We start from the raw sequence: 16,188 nt of genomic DNA, 5'->3' as shown, positions 1-16,188 counted from the left end.
AAGATGAACCACGAAGTAGCGAGAGATTACTGTATTTCAAATGTTGAAAAAAAATAAAATGCATTTATATATTGATTGATTGACATATTTACATAAATATGGGGAAGGGTTCACCACTCTGCGAAACACTCTCTGGGCAACAATTCAAGAATAACATTTATCAACTTAAAATCACAAAGGTATTTCTTCATCTGTGTTACATAATATCATTAAAGGTTTCAGACTATCCAGTGAAATCCCTGCATGAGCTCACGAACACTTCCTAAAACTACTGTCTGTGAACACAGTTCATTGTGGCATCCACAAATGCAAATACACCATTCATAAATGGGCCTGAGCTCATTCATTAATGAACTGTGTTGAAGTTGAAACATGTCCTGTGGTCTGACAAATCAAAATTTAAAATTCTTATTGGAAATCATGCTTGTTGTATTCTCTGGGCTAAAGAGGAGAGGGACTAGTTTGGCTTGTTATAAACACAAAGTTTAAAAGCCAGCGTCCATGTTGGTTAGCATTAGTGTACATGGTCAGTTGCATATCTGTGAAGGCACCATTAATGCTGAATGACACAATACAGGGAAGCAAAATGCTCACATCCAGGCACTGTTCTGTTCAGGGAAGGCCTTATTTATTTCAGTAAGACATTGCTGATCCACATTTTACATGGATTAAAACAGCATGGCTCTTAAGTAAAAGAGTCCAGTTTCGAGTCCAGTTTCCAGTTGTTGAGTTGCTAAAATCCTATAACAAATAAAAATGGCAAATAAACGCTACAGCAATTGGTTTCCATAGTTCTCCTTAGTTTTCTCTAAAGAAGGGTGATGCAACATTATATTTTAATTAAATATTGTGTTTAAATGATTGCCACATCATTGCTTTCTGTTTCAATTTAAATTTTGCACAGTTTTTTTTCTTTTTTTTTTTAAATACGGTTTGTGATCATTCAACACCTCACATTAACCAGTTACCAAATCATTTTTAGTGTTCACAAACTAAGTTTCAAGATTAATGACAACAGTTCAGCTGAACTCTACACTCTTAAAAATGAAGGTGCCACAAAGGGTTCTTTGAGCGATGCCATAGAAGAACCATGTTTGTTTAAGAGCTGTGTGAGGAACCTTTTAAATGTTTGAAAACCTTCACTTCATCATTAGCAAAAATGGTTATTCTATGGCATTATTCAACAAACGTTTTGTAGCACTTTTACTGTTAAGAGTGTATATTAAAGGGTTAAAACCCAGCAGTATTTGTATCAGTCTCGCATGTTTGTTCTATGGGTGATGTTACATGTGTATTACATCAACCTGACCTTTACCCAAGCCCTGTCTTTTACTTCATTTACAGCTGTCATTCTCAGAGTGATGTACAGAAGCACACAAGGGTTCAAGCGACAAGGTGCTAGACACATTAGAAAACTTAGTGTTCTGAGGGAGAACCTAGCACTTTCACTCATTAGCCTTTGTTCATGTTGTAACATGCTAAAGTCAATGCTGGAGTTCTAATTACAGCTGCTGTGGGGCCGCTTTGTTTTTCAGTGGGTATACCATTCAAAAGAAGTGTTTGTATGCAGTTTCTGAGAGCCATTCTCATGCACAAGACACTCCTTTTGTGTGTGTGTGTGTGCACGCCTGGTGACATTGGAATGTCACACACACCCAGAGGGCTGGAAGGTGTGTTCTTTTGTCACCATGGAGTTCAGATGAAGTTTAGCTCTCTTAAAGGTTTGGTGGAATCAATTCTCTCTCTCTCTCTCTCTCTCTCTCTCTCTCTCTCTCTCTCTCTCTCTTTCTCTGTCTCTCTCTACATCAGGCAGATCATAAGACCCCATTTTACTCCCTCCCTCAATATATTTGTATCTCTCCACTCAAAGTCGATCCTCAGGAGATCACGAGTTAGATCCGTATGCCTCAGCCATCTGAGGCCAAATCTCTCCCTTTCACAACAATAAAAAACATATCTGGCCTCGCATTTTCAGGATGCACAGGATGGCCCACCCTTCCCTCATCACTTAGTGTGAAGTTAGTCAATGCAAACATCTGTTAGTTAACCTAAACACATTGAGCAGTTAGTACTCTCCTCCAAGCGTGTTGAACTGTCCATTGAGGTTGCATTAGCAGCAGTTTAAAAACCCTGGATGGAGCGGGACGGGCTGGGGGCAATTCACAGGACTCAGAGAAGATATGTGCTAGGATTCACACTACCAACTTGATCTAGTTGTCCAGTCAAGGCATGCCCATGGTCCTAAGCAGATAAGTAAGCACATTATATAAGTATATTACTGATTTTTGTTTAATTTCATTATGTTTTTAAAATGATGGCAAGGCCGTGGTCACACTCCTGATTTATGTTGGTTGAGTGTACACAACAAAAAGAGTTGGAGTACTGACCAGGCCTTTGTGTCCAGTTACTTAAGCTTGTTCGATCAACAGTGGATTATTTATTTGTTTATTCATTCATTCTTTCATTCATTCATTGGATGTGAATCATCTTACTCACTCATCTTTAGGAACCTTTCGGTGCTTATCAACAATGACACTGCACCCTTGTCTTCAAAAAAGTGTGTGAGCTCATTCAGAGCACAGATTTCTAGTTGGCAGTGCTGTTTAATATGGGTGATATTATAACAACACTGATGTGTAGCTTATTGAACACATTCTTGGCAGTATCAAAATATTGGGTTTACAATTGAGTTTTGAAGTTTTTTTTGTGTAAAGTATAAGTGTACTTCAAAATTTAGAAGCCAAACTCATGTACTGTAATTTTGAATAAAATATTATCCCAAAGATCAGAATAATTCGATGCACATGATTTTGCAAGCCCCCATTTTGCTATATGGAACTTATAAAAATGAGGTGACTAACTAGTTTTTAAATATTTTCCTTTTTTTTTTTTAATAAATATACCATTGTAATTTTTAATACAGTGCAACAGTTACCATAAAATGACAAAAGTGTGGAAAAGTGTTAATTACACACAAAACACTTTAAATCATATATGTACACCTAATAAATATAACAGTGCTGAGAAGCCACATTAAAGGAGATACTCACAACAGTCAAAAAACAATTCAGAAGATGTTTCCTCTCCATTTGCTAGTTCTCCAGTCTGATTGTGTGCTGGAAACTGGTCTAATGTGTATACAAATCCCCAGTGTCTGTACATTAATAAAAAACAAACTGTCTCGGTCCTGTATGCTAGGTTTTGTTTCTCTCTCTATCTGCTCATGGAAGAGTAAAGGCATATGTCGTTATTGAGGATGTTGCTGTCTTCCTGCTCCATAGGTGTCTGGCAGGCTTATTTTTGCTATTTCTGATCACTTAAGATGGAAATGTCTCCAAATTCGGGAGACGGCCCACTGCATTACCAAAAGTGCTACAAAACTAAACAACTCAAGTTACAAATGAGTGTCTGTGGTAATTCAAACAGTGAATAAAAACTTAGAGAGAAGTTCATCTTCAGCCACATTTAAACATTTTTCTTCTCCACCTTAAAAGATGCAGAGATCCTGAATGTAAACAACCCAGAGAGAATTGCATTTTCCGTACAGTTGTAGACGTCCCCTTTAATATGGAGAAGAGCAGATTACACAGTGGAATTAGGCATATTTTAGGTGTGGGAACCAGCCTTAAGGGCTAAAGCAAGCAGATCTGTGTCTGAAATCCAAGTCAATTGGCTGTCTGTGAGAACATGTTTTCTTTCCTGCTGAAACTTGTAAGCCAGATGCCTTGTGTTCGAAACTGTCATTAAGGAGAAGGATGGCTAATCTGAGGTACCAAAGAATGTTCTATAGGTTTGACACTCACTGTGTTGTATTCTGTATTTCGCAGTGTGATTACAGTACCACCTACAGCATTTTGTTGATAATAAATATGTTTAATTCATTCATTCATTTTCTGAAACCACTTATCCAGTTCAGGGTGGCGGTGGGTCAGGAGCCTACTCTGAATCACTGGGCACAAGGCGGGAACACACCCTGGAGACAGTGCCAGTCCTTCATAGGGCAACACACAATCAAACATTCACTCACACCTACAGACATTTTCGAGTCACCAATCCATCTATGAACGTGTGTTTTTCGACCGTGGGAGGAAACCAGAGCACCCGGAGGAAACCCACGAGGACATGGGGAGAACACACCAAACTGCTCACAGACACTCACCCGGCGCGGGACTCGAACCCACAACCTCCAGGTCCCCGGAGCTGTGTGACTGCGACACTACCTGCTGCGCCACACTACTTATGTGAACTCAGGTATGCTGTGTTCACCTGTACATTTTGAGCAAGAAAATCCGGAAATATTTCTGCACTTAGATTTACTGTGGGTTCCTGTAAGCTGGAATTTATGGTGTTGTTGCGTCAGAGCTGCAGTATGGTATGACGGCTGCAGGAACAGCAGGGTGTAGATTCAGGTTCTGGCAGTGGGTCCTGAGGAACTCAGTTCCACCCACGCCAACAGCTGCACTGTTTACTAATCAGCTTTCATTGCTGCGGTTACTCATTCACCAACACACTGCTCTTACACTAACACTGTTGCTACCAACTGTGACCACTCCCCGCAGACTCCTGCGGTTAGAACCCCCGAGCAAGAGACACACAGCGAGAAAAAGAGAGGGAGGGAGAAAGGGAGGAAGAGATTTCCCACGCTCCCCCACTTTCCAGATATGTGAAGGATGATGTGATCAGTAGACTTTGTCTGGGTGTCTCCTTCCCTTTAAGTCAGCATGAAATAGGGGGAGCTGCTTTTGAAGAGATGGCCATGCGTGAAGTGTGTGTGTGTGCATGTGTGGTAGGGGGGTGGGGGTAATGTGAAATATCAGGACAATATTCCAGGAAACTCATATTATTCCAAATATGATGTTTTATTTCAAAAAGTCTTAATTAGCAACAGTAATCCTAATGTATATGGAAAGTCCTAACATGTATAGTGAAACCGACAAGTGTGTGTGTGTGTTTGAATGGTCACTGATGTTATTACCTTTAGTTTATTTTATTCTGTGTTGCTGTGGTAAGTCAAATAATTGGAAATGTGCAAATAATGTTGCATTTTTCACCTAATCACTTAAGATCCCAAAATTATGACTTATGGCTGTAAAAATAATGACTAATCAATTGTTAACTGTCAAAATATCAAGAAAATAAGTAATTAGTTTAATGTAGTAAGTCATTACTTGATCTTTATATATGCTATCCATACATTTAGAGATGAGATGAATCCAAAGATAATCATAAAACAGTGAATGACCACACCGCTACTGTTGATGCCATCAGTTTCTCACAGGAGTGTTACTGCAGCAAATGGGAACAAACTACCAGTTAACACCCCTAATTTTCAAAGAGGTGTTGGATGAAGAAATGTTTGGCCATACACATATGTCAATGAGCTGTGTGTTTTGTCCAGTTCAAAAAGAACTGCAGGCGAAAACACTTCTTATAACTTCAACTGCTGTAGGCAGACATTGGTTTCTGTGACATCACAAAGAGTTTATTCAAAACAGGCCTTTCTTCAGCTTAAAGTTTTCATGTCTGTGGAGGCTTAGGAATAAAGTGTTAAACACGTTGCTGTCTTTAATTTTGTTATTTATACCACAATAAACTAATTTAATTTTAGTTTAGGTCGTAATATGGGAAACCCTTCCTTGTATGTGTGCGAGAGAGAGGGAGGGAGGGTGGTACTGGAAGTACAAGTCCTATGGAGGCAGATGTTGATCTGGTGTTTCTTTATCAGAGCGATTGCTTCAAAAGTGGAATAGTGGTGAGTGTTGGAGAATTGTATTCACAAATGGGGTGAAGCAGGGGGCTCATATGACTCGGAGGCAAAAAGCCAGAGCTCATGGATAAGGGGGAGGAGGTGGAGGTGGAGAGAGGGGAGAGGGGGAGGAGTGGAGGAAAGGGAGGGTGGAGCAGGCGGGCGAGCAAGCGAGCGAGAGAGAGAGAGAGAGAGAGAGAGAGAGGAAACACTCTCACACCCCTCTAGGAGCTCTTGCAGGACAGACCCCCTCCACTTCTCACATGGCTGCGAGAAGAATACTGTGGACTTAGCAAGAGAGACAGAGAGAGAGAGAGAGAAACGGACGAGAGACACTGGACCGTAGTGGAGTACTCCCGGAGTGTAGGATTCATTCATAAAGAGACTGAGGGAAGAGCAGTGTGTCTCAGGCTTACGAAGGTAAGGACTGGAATTTCATGACTTTGCAGGTCTTTCTGGAGCTTTTACATTTTCTGAGCTACTTGTAGGTTGTTCCTGTCTAAGGTGTGTGTGTTTGTGTGTGCGCGCACACCACGGTGAGAGCATGTGTGTGTGTGTGTGTGTGTGTGTGAGAAAGAGAGAGAGAGAGAGAGAGAGAGAGAGTAAGTGATAGACACTTATAAATCAACACTGGACCATACACATATCTTTTAGCACTCTTTCACATTGTTTGTTCAAGCCTCTCTGCAAGTGCTTCTCATTGTCTTGATTGGACAACTGGTGCCCCCACATTGTGTGTGTGAATGCATGGTGTGTGTGTGTGTGTTGGGGATTGTTTTGGGTCTCTGAACCAAATGGCCGTGTGGTCATAAAGCCCCCGCACCCAGACGGAGGTATTAGGCTGGTGAGGAGAGGGGGAGTGGACTCATCTGTCTTCTTCTCTCACTGTACTTCTCTCTCTCTCTCTCTCTCTCTCTCTCTCTCTCTCTCTCTCTCACTGTCTGTGTGTGTGTGTTTTTTTCTTGTCTTCATCTTATTCTTACTCTAAACTTTGTACTTGTTTTGTTTTGTTGTAGTTTTTAGTTTTAGTTCTAGTTGTGTTTGTGTAAAAGTGAGTAACACAAGAGTATGATAGCCCATCTCTCTCTCTCTCTCTCTCTCTCTCTCTCTCTCTCTCTCTCTCTCTCTCTGTCCTACAGTATTCAGCAGGCTTTGTTTTTATGTGAAGTCAGTGTAGTTGTAGTCCTGTTCATGTGCATATCTATCTATCTATCTATCTATCTATCTATCTATCTATCTATCTATCTATCTATCTATCTATCTCCTTGTGTGTCTGCCTCTTATGTAGGATCTTTTTTGTAGAAGAGAAGAGAAGGAAATAAATTGCTGCTGGCTTTATGTATGGAGTGAGTGGAGTAGTCTTCCTGTATTCTCTCTCTCTCTCTCTCTCTCTCTCTCTCTCTCTCTCTCTCTCTCTCTCTCTCTCTCTCTCTAATTCTGACTCCCCAGTATTCCCCTTATATTTCTTTCTGGATGTTAGAACTTGCTGACTTTATATAGTGTTACATCAATGGAGTACTTCTTTCACATCTCTCTTCTTTGTCCCTGGTGCTCTCTCTCTCTCTCTCTCTCTCTCTCTCTCTCTCTCTCTCTCTCTCTCTCTCTGTGTGTGTGTTTAGAGACTGCTCCAAACTGTACTCTATGTGCTACATTTATCTGCATCTGTCAAAGCTGGAGGCATCCCAGAACACAGCTCTCAGCTTGATAACTCTGCTGTAAACTGACTGACTATGTGTGTGTGTGTGTGTGTGTGTGTGTGTGTGTGTGTGTGGTCTGAGTTTGTCCTAAGTTTAGCATTAATACCTTAGATGACTTAGAATTCCAGAGAGTTTTGCTCAAGACTTGTTTCCACAGAAGTAAGTTAAAGATAGTTAAAGGTAGAGGTGAAGCTAGTGCTTAACATCTACAGCGCTGTCATTGCACTCTGCAAGTTACATGTATTTGTGTAATTATATGTGTAATTATACAATTACATATTCAATTACATAAGTAAGTACATAGTAATAAATACAATTGATGATTAAAAACATCCCTGAATAGTTGTTCATCTTCCTTTGGGATCCATTACACTTTCTATCAGATATTACAATGTACACTGCTGTGTTGATCTGATTGCATTCAACGACATTAACTTTAGATCATTTCTGAATCATTAAACATGACTTCAGCTCATCACATAGATATTGAATGGAACGCTATCACAACCCCACAGTCAAAAGTTGGGCCACTTTATACCCATCTAACTGACATCTGGTATTGGGCATATCTATTTTGTACAAAATGAAAGCCATAAATGTTGATTTGAAATTTAGAATTTGCACTTTGCTGAGAAGTTTTTCTTTTTAGTTAGGAATGGGAAACATTTCATATCCAGTTCCACCATGGCTTGGATGTCATCAGTGATATAATCAGCTTCTTGGAATCTGAAAGAGAAAGAAAGAAGAGACAGACAGGAAGGGAGAGAGCAGGTGATGTAAGCAAGGGTGTAGGAATGAAAAAAAGTGGGTCATGGGTCAGGAAGATGGGCAAGACAAAGTAAAGGAAGGAATAAGTATGGTAAGAAGGTGCAGAAACAGAAATGAGATCATAAGAAGATCAGGTGATTTGGAGGTGGGTGGGCAGGGAGAGGGTCAAGAGGTTGGTCTCAGCTGTGCAGGGTCACTGCTGGAATCCAGACAGAGAGAGAGAGAGAGAGAGAGAGAGAGAGAGAGAGACGAGTAGAAGGTTTTGTCTGTCTTTGAAGTGCTTGTTTACATGTTTCTTTTGTTCTTTACACATTTGCAAAAAGACAATTGCAGGAAGTTACAGAATAACCTTTAGCACTGTTTTAAGCTAATCACTAATATAGATCTTATATCTACCATCAGCTTATTACTTTTCCAATAAACCCCTGGAACCTTAATTGAGTGTAAAGTATAAAGAGAGACAGAGGAAAAACAACACAAAACAAAGCAAAAAACCCTTCATCTCCATCCAAAATGATAGAAGGAAAGTCCAGAAATAGTGAAAGATTGAACTCTTTTGAGTCTGGAAGGATGTGCAGCTGTCAAAGTCAACAAAGGAGTGGCTGGTGCTCTTTCAGAACAATGGACTGACCCTCCCAGAGCCTAGAGATCAACATCACTGAATGTGTTGGGTATACTTGGATCATGAGAATTAAAAATACAAACTCACCAAGAGAAAATCCTTTGTATATACAACTTGGTGAATTAAATTGCACATGTCCTAAAAAAAAGAGTGTGTGGACATGTTAAAGGGGGAATAATAATAGTTGTATAAGTATATATTTAGTTGATATTGTCTTTATTGTTGGTGAAAATAAATCTATGTTTTGAGTGGGAAAAGTGGTCTCTGATATTTGCACCATATTTAATTTCTCATGTCCCATTGTCAGCCTATTGCTCGACCAGTGCGGTCACAAACACACTGAATGGTTGAAGTGGGTGTATAGAGAGAACAAGATTGAGATTGAGATTGAAAAAGAAGAGGGAACACAAAAATGTGGAAACTGATTCTGATGATTCTGGTGAAATAGAAAGGGAAGAAATGAGGAAAGAGTGGCATAATCTGATCCTTGGTCATTATAGAACTCTCTTTCTCTCTCCCCTCACCTTCTCTCTCTCTCTCTCTCTCTCTCTCTCTCTCTCTCTCTCTCTCTCTCTCTCTCTCTCTCGCTCTCTCTCTCTCCCTCTTCTATGCTCTTGCATAGTCTCTCAGCCTCTCTCCTTCTGAATGGAATTGCTTAGTGTGCACTGTTGTGGATTTGAGCCAAACCAAACAAAGACGTGCTCCCTCTCCACTCCTGAGGAGGAATGGAGAGTTAAGGAGACAATGAGCCGGTCTAACACTGTGTGTGTATGTGTGTGTGTGTGTGTGCGTGTGTGTGTGTGCGTATGTACTGCTGACTCTGGTTTCTGTGGTGTGCTATGTATTTGCGGAGCTCCTTTCAAAGAGATCTGCTCCTTATCGCACACAGGTTCCCCTGGAGCGCTCTCTCTCTCTCTCTCTCTCTCTCTCTCTCTCTCTCTCTCTCTCTCTCTCTCTCTCTCTCTCACACACACACACACACACACACACACATATACACAAACACACAGACAGTGCAGAAAGCTGATTAGTCCTCCTTCCCACCCAAACAGGGACAGTTGGCCTTATCAGAGCTCCTCTAGCACAGCCATAACTCACTGTAGCTCAGGATGGATGTTGACTTGGTGTTTAAAGGGTTAACTGTCAATGTGGGCTTTCATGCATATAATTACACTGGGGTTTATCAGTGTTCAGAAAAAATGGAAAACAAACATGTTTAGATAAGGGTTAACTGCTTACTTAGCATAGACTTCTGACATTATATTGGATAGCTAATGATGTAGAGACTGTGTGTGTGTGTGTGTGTGTGTGTGTGTGTGTGTGATTTCTGTTACAATTTTAGCAGAGGCCAATCCACCCTAGAAAATGTTGTATTTGCTGGCTGGAAAAGCTTTATGTTGAGTTTGACATGCTACACTGAGCTTGTAGATAACTGATACTAGGCAGGTTGTTAACAACACTGAGTTTGCCACCATGCTAATGCTAACATCTTCATAATTTGCACATTGCCTGTTAAAATTTATCATTTGAATTACACAGGGCTTTTGGCCAGTGTTTATATGAATTCTCACAAAGTTGCCAAGGCCAGCCTTGACTGTTAGTGCTGCTATTGTTTTTCTTTTCTAGCATCTGTTTACAACCTGTGTATTAGCCTAGTGTTTTCAGCTAGTGAAATAACTAGGACTAGGAATTTCAAGAATTGAATAAAGTGTTAATGTTTTCAACCATGACTACAATATTTGTAGAACTTATGGTGCGTTGCTTTTAGCTTGAAAGTCAGATGACTGAGCCAGGAATGATGACTGTGTTCCTGTTAAACATTCAAAAAATCCCAATGGCCCATGTTAGCATTTTTAGCTTGTTCCCAGTTAGCATCATTAGCGATACCAGTTGTTTGACACATCCAAACACCATGGAAACACATCCACATACAGCAGTGGGACACAAATAGATAGAAGTGCTAAAAAACTGATTGATACTACTGCTTTTACATGCTGTTTATGTGTGGGCTGCTGACTTTCCAAGTAGGAAATCAGACTTGTGGGGCCGTTCCAGTTAAAATGTTTTACTTGGAACTTTGTAAAATTATGACACCTTTATGAGTTCAAATGGAAAGCGAAATTAAATACAACACGTACAATGTCTCTATTGCAACTCAAAGATCACATAATTAGGCATGTATTTTTTAGATCACACATATTTTAAGTCTTTGAAGCCCTATAAACCCTGAGGGTCCCATCTGTTCAGTTGAGTGGAATTTTTGCCATTTTTGCAATGTTCTTAAAGAATACATTAAAATTAATAGCAAGTTCCTAGCACTCCAACGTTCTTTTTAACCTTCTTACAATGATGTACAGTACCAGTCAATTGTTGGACACCCATTCAGAGAGGGCTCCCTTTGTTTTGGGCCATTTTCCACATATTTTAAATGCACAATACCAGTCAATGTTCTCAATTAATGTTTTTTTCTTTGGTTTTTATAATTTTCTACATTGCAAATGCTTATGGAAAACATTACAACTATGAAGGAACACATATGGAATTATGTAGTATACTTAGACTCTTCAAAGTAGCCACCTTTTACTTTGATGACAGCTTTGCAAACTCTTGGCGTTCTCTCAATCAGCTTCATGAGGTCATCACCTGGAATGGTTTTCAGTGAACAGCTGTGGCCTCGTCAAGAGTTAATTTGTAGAACTGCTGGCCTTCTTAGGGTGTTTGAGTCCATAACTTGGGCTGTGCAGAGGTAGGTCTGGTACACAGTTCTATAGAGTGAATAGCCCTATTCCACTAATGACTAATGAGAAGATGTTTCCTTTCGACTAGTACTGAACTTTTGACTGGTACTGTATTATATTGGCAACTGATGAAACAAATGTACATATGTGTGTGTTCAGTTTGCTTGGGAGTGTGTACATACTTATTATTCGTTCAAGTGAGTTTTATAAGTTTACTGTATATTTTACTGTTTGTACATCTGGGTTTATATGTTTATCTAGCTGTGTGTGTGTGTGTGTGTGTGTGTGTGTGTGTGTGTGTGTGTGTGTGTGTGTATGCATGTGAAGCAACTTGGCCCATCTCTAACCCCACGGCTCTGCTCAACCCTTCTGCCCCAACAGAGCAGGGTGCATCGGGGTGAATAGTGGGGGTGGAAAGGCTGTGGGAGCTTGTGCATGTGAATGTGTGCGTGTATGCGTGTATGCGTGTATGCGTGCGTGCGTGCGTGCGTGCGTGTGTGTGTGTGTGAGGGGGTGATTGGATGACACTATTTAAATGGGTCATAGCATTGCCACGGCATGTCTAAAACACATGTTAAAGAAGCCAATAAGAGTGCCCCTGGTGTTTGTGTATATGTGTGTGTAAATGGATGTGTGTATTTAAGTGTGTGTATGTGCATATGTGTGTAAGTGAGTGTATATAGTGACCCAGTTTTTCCATTGCTTTTATGTCACAGTCACATAACCTAACACAATACTTTGGTATATAAAAAGTGCCATAAGCAATGGTGTGCTTATGTGTGTGTGTGAAAGAGAGAGGCATGTAATTGCTTATGTATGGCCCTTTATATCAGTCATGTGTAAAAGTCCATTTGCCAAACAAAATTACCACACAGAGATAAAGAGACACTGCCATGTGCATTATATCCAGTCTTTCTGATTATGAAATTACTGTAAAAATATTAATTAAGATTATTCCTCCTATTCCAGCATGTTTTACTTGTTATAAAATTTAATGTTATCAAGTAAAATAAGCTTTATTGTGCAAAACTTCTTGTACATGATATTTATACTGAATTCATGACAAAAACTATTTGCAACAGAAAATACAACTTTGTTTTTTTTCTGGAAAAATCACCTAAATGTCTCTAATACAGAAGACTAGTTGTGGTTTAGGACACAGTGATGGTATGACTTCACCACTATGGGCAATATCAGACACAAGCAGGAGTGGTATTCACAAAGCTGTCATACATTTATGAATTTATGATCTAAATAAACGTATTAAGATCAGCAGTCCTACTCAGGACGTAGTAAGTTGAATATGTTGTGTAAGAGGTGGCCTTGAGGTGGATTGTGATTTTCTGTGATTTGGCTGAAAATGTAAGATGATCAGTGAGAGGTTTCCACTTCCAAAGCTGAATTTCTAATGTCTCTCTGTACCCTACGCAGGGCACAGTGTCTGTCATAAAATAATGACAGACGTATGTCAAAAATTTTTTTCATCAGCTACAAGTTTCACGTTTCCCAGTCTAATTAGCATCTAATTACTGACTGGGTGCACTATTATTAGTTTTAATATCTGATGTGCATTATGAGGGAGTATGGCCCGGGATCGTGGCCCGGGTTCGTCTGTACTGACTGACAGATGAACAGAGCTCTGTTTAAAAGAATTACGCCAATGGCTTAGGGATCCATACTTATATTTGTACAATATGGCGGGTACTTTCATGTGCTATTCTTTACCCTCCAGGCTTGGTTACACTGTGTAATTAGTGCAGTCCTAGATAGTGTGTAGAATTGGCACTGACCAAATTTGTGGAGAAAACTGGGTAAACCCTTCCTACCTCAAAAAAATGAATGTGTGTCACATTGTCAACTGGTTAATAAATTCCTCTTATATTGCTCTGTTAAATGAAGATGGTTCATTATGATTTGGAGTTTCAAGCCACACTTATTTATAACTGTCAGCCAAATGCTGCAGGATGAAAACAACTACAAAGGAAAAATGAATATTACAAATTTGCTGGTGGCAGGAGAGAAGAATACAAACACTCGTTCTTTTAATCCCACTCATTTCTTGAGTCTTCCTGCGAGAGATCATCTGCGTGTGTTCAGTGTTTCCTGACCTTCTTTGCTGTTCCCTATTCTCTTAAACTAATGTGTGTCTTCCTAATGTGCCGTGTCCCCCCCGCCCCTGTATTAGCATAGGACTGTATGGCTGTTTAAGTGAAGACCCCTAGGGGGAGAGGGGGAGGGAGCGAGAGGGAAGTGGGGTTGGGGTGCTTTGGGGGTTGGGGTTTTGTGTTCTGCAGGAAAGAATCTGACATCTGAAAAGAAGCCCACAAATTTGTTCTTTCATTCTTTCCTTGTGATTTATAATTAATGTGCACTCTTCCTGGCCCTCTCTCTCTGTCTCTCTCTCTTTCTCCCTCTCCCTCTGATTTTCTCTCATCCTCGATGTGCTTTGGCATCTGTGACTGTTTAAACAGACTGTACTCAGAATATAAAGAGTATTATGTAGAGTGCTTTCTGAGTACTGAGTGTCCACCTACCCTATGTATTTCAGTTCTTCTTCTGAAGTGATGGATGTAGTAACAGCTTCTAGATTTCTGGGGAGGCTTTAGACTAGATATTGGAACATTGTTGTAAGGATTTAGTGGTATTCAGACAGGAGCACCTAAGTGAGGTCAGGCACCAATATTGGATATTTAGTTTTGGAACCCAAGCTCTGCTTCACTTTATTTCAAAGGACTGAATGGTCTACCATCACTCTAGAGCAGGGGTATTGAATAGGTGGACCACCTTGTCCTGGACCTATAAACTATTGAGAATTATTGTGTGATTGTGTGCCTCCCTGCGAAGGACTGGCACCCCCCCCAGGATGTGTTCCCGCCTTGCGCCCAGTGACTCCGGGTAGGCTCCGGAACCACTGTGACCCTGGACAAGCGGTTACAGACAATGAACCAATCACATTCACTGTACATATCACATGAGCTTTTTGAGCCAATCTGATCTGAATAGTTATTCAGAACCCAAAACAAGGCATTCGGATCCAGATCCTGGCTTGAGATAATTTTCTCTAACTGGACCTAATACCCCATTTTAATGGAATGCCCCTACTCTAAAGAATGCAGGTCCACTTGTCCACAGCTCAGTGCTGGGATGCTTCATACCCCTCTAGCTGACAACTGACACTGAGCATGGTGACACTTGACTCATGTGTGGCTGCTCTAAAGCATCTCATTTCATGGCATGCTATCCTATGGAGAATGTACAAGTTGTGTGTGCACAACTGGATGTCTGCGTTCACAGTGTTGGTGCCTTAAAATAGCTAAGTGTACTTCTTATAAGGTGTGTGTGTGTGTATGTGTGTGTGTGTCAGTCATCAGTCATCATGTTATCAGCACCTTTTACCCACACACTGTGTCATATGTCCCAATTTACTAGCCTTTAAGAGCTGCTGCATTCCAGCATGTCAGATTCTTTATGAAACACCTTCAGATGAATGGGCTGCACTTAGACATATACACACTGTATGAAGCTGTAAAAGGGATACTGCTGTGGCTGAGATTAAATGACTAATCCTTAGTATTCCAACCCTGGTTGACCCCTGCTGACACTACATGGCACTGGAGTCAGTTCTACAGCTTCTACCGAAAATCGGCTTTACGCTTGACACACGCTCACTGTCACACACTGAATGTAATAGATTCAAATGTCTGTATCATAAAACATCACAATATTATTATGCTATAACTATATTATTAAGTTCTGACTCTCATTTAATGCACACTACATATTAGGTCTGGGCAATCAATCAAAAATTAATTGAGATTGACATTCGGAACTTTTAATCAACATAATAATAAATGAAAGAAAGTCAGTATTATATGTGATGATCATTTCCTTTTTTACTAAATATTAGTCCTAGGTACAGTTTATACAGTTTTATAAAGAAATTAGATGGTAGTTTTACTGAGTGTCCTGGAGAATCTATCACAGTCCTTTTAAGAAGTTGTCACACTTCTTTCAGGCAAAAACTCAGGAGCCTTCATTACGTTTTTTTTTTTAATTTAAAAAAAAAAAATTATTGAATGTAACCTTTTTTTAATACGTTGCTTTCGTTACAGATATAAAATTATTATTTTTGTTGTAACACTATTATTGGTAAAGTAAATCTAAAAGGTTTTTATACTGACTATAATGCAGAATTCATAAAATAAATATCTATAACAGCATTTGTAGTCAAAAAAATAAGGTTCCTAAAACTTTTGCACAGTACTGTATATGATTTATAAACAAATGCTTTCAGGGTCCTGTTTTAGTGATTTTTTTTTCATTTTCAAGGGACACATTGGTTTTGCCATTGGATCTTTGTTCATGTGCCATTAAATGATTGTTGTAAGTCCACATTTAAATGATCACCACCATTACATAAGGAACAAATGAAAACACTGGCCTCAGAGCAGTTGCCTTTAGCAGTCAGCCTCATTCTTCCCTTTAATCGTCTAGAAACGTGACCATGAAAAAAAAAAACTAAACTAAACAGCCACAGGCAAAGCCAGTGCTCATTCTCTCACTTATTACAACTGCTAATGCAGTTTAGAGAGAGAGGGTAAAGAATTGAGTGGCATG

At 39.9% G+C, this 16,188-nt stretch overlaps 1 protein-coding gene across 1 annotated transcript in view; it reads left to right on the top strand.

The window, feature by feature from the left end:
• Positions 1 to 6,062: 6,062 nt before the first annotated feature.
• Positions 6,063 to 16,188, top strand: part of tiam1a (TIAM Rac1 associated GEF 1a) — a 116,450-nt gene continuing 106,324 nt past the window's right edge. Inside the window, exon 1 of the mRNA XM_066651043.1 lies at positions 6,063 to 6,166. The gene's annotated coding sequence lies outside the window, so the exon portion shown is untranslated. The remainder of the gene's footprint in view (positions 6,167 to 16,188) is intronic.

This window comes from Hoplias malabaricus, chromosome 18 (assembly GCF_029633855.1).
Source record: "Hoplias malabaricus isolate fHopMal1 chromosome 18, fHopMal1.hap1, whole genome shotgun sequence".
In the NCBI taxonomy this organism is placed as follows: Eukaryota; Metazoa; Chordata; class Actinopteri; order Characiformes; family Erythrinidae; genus Hoplias; species Hoplias malabaricus.
Note: the sequence above shows the minus strand (reverse complement) of the source record. Positions and strands in the feature narration are given on the sequence as shown.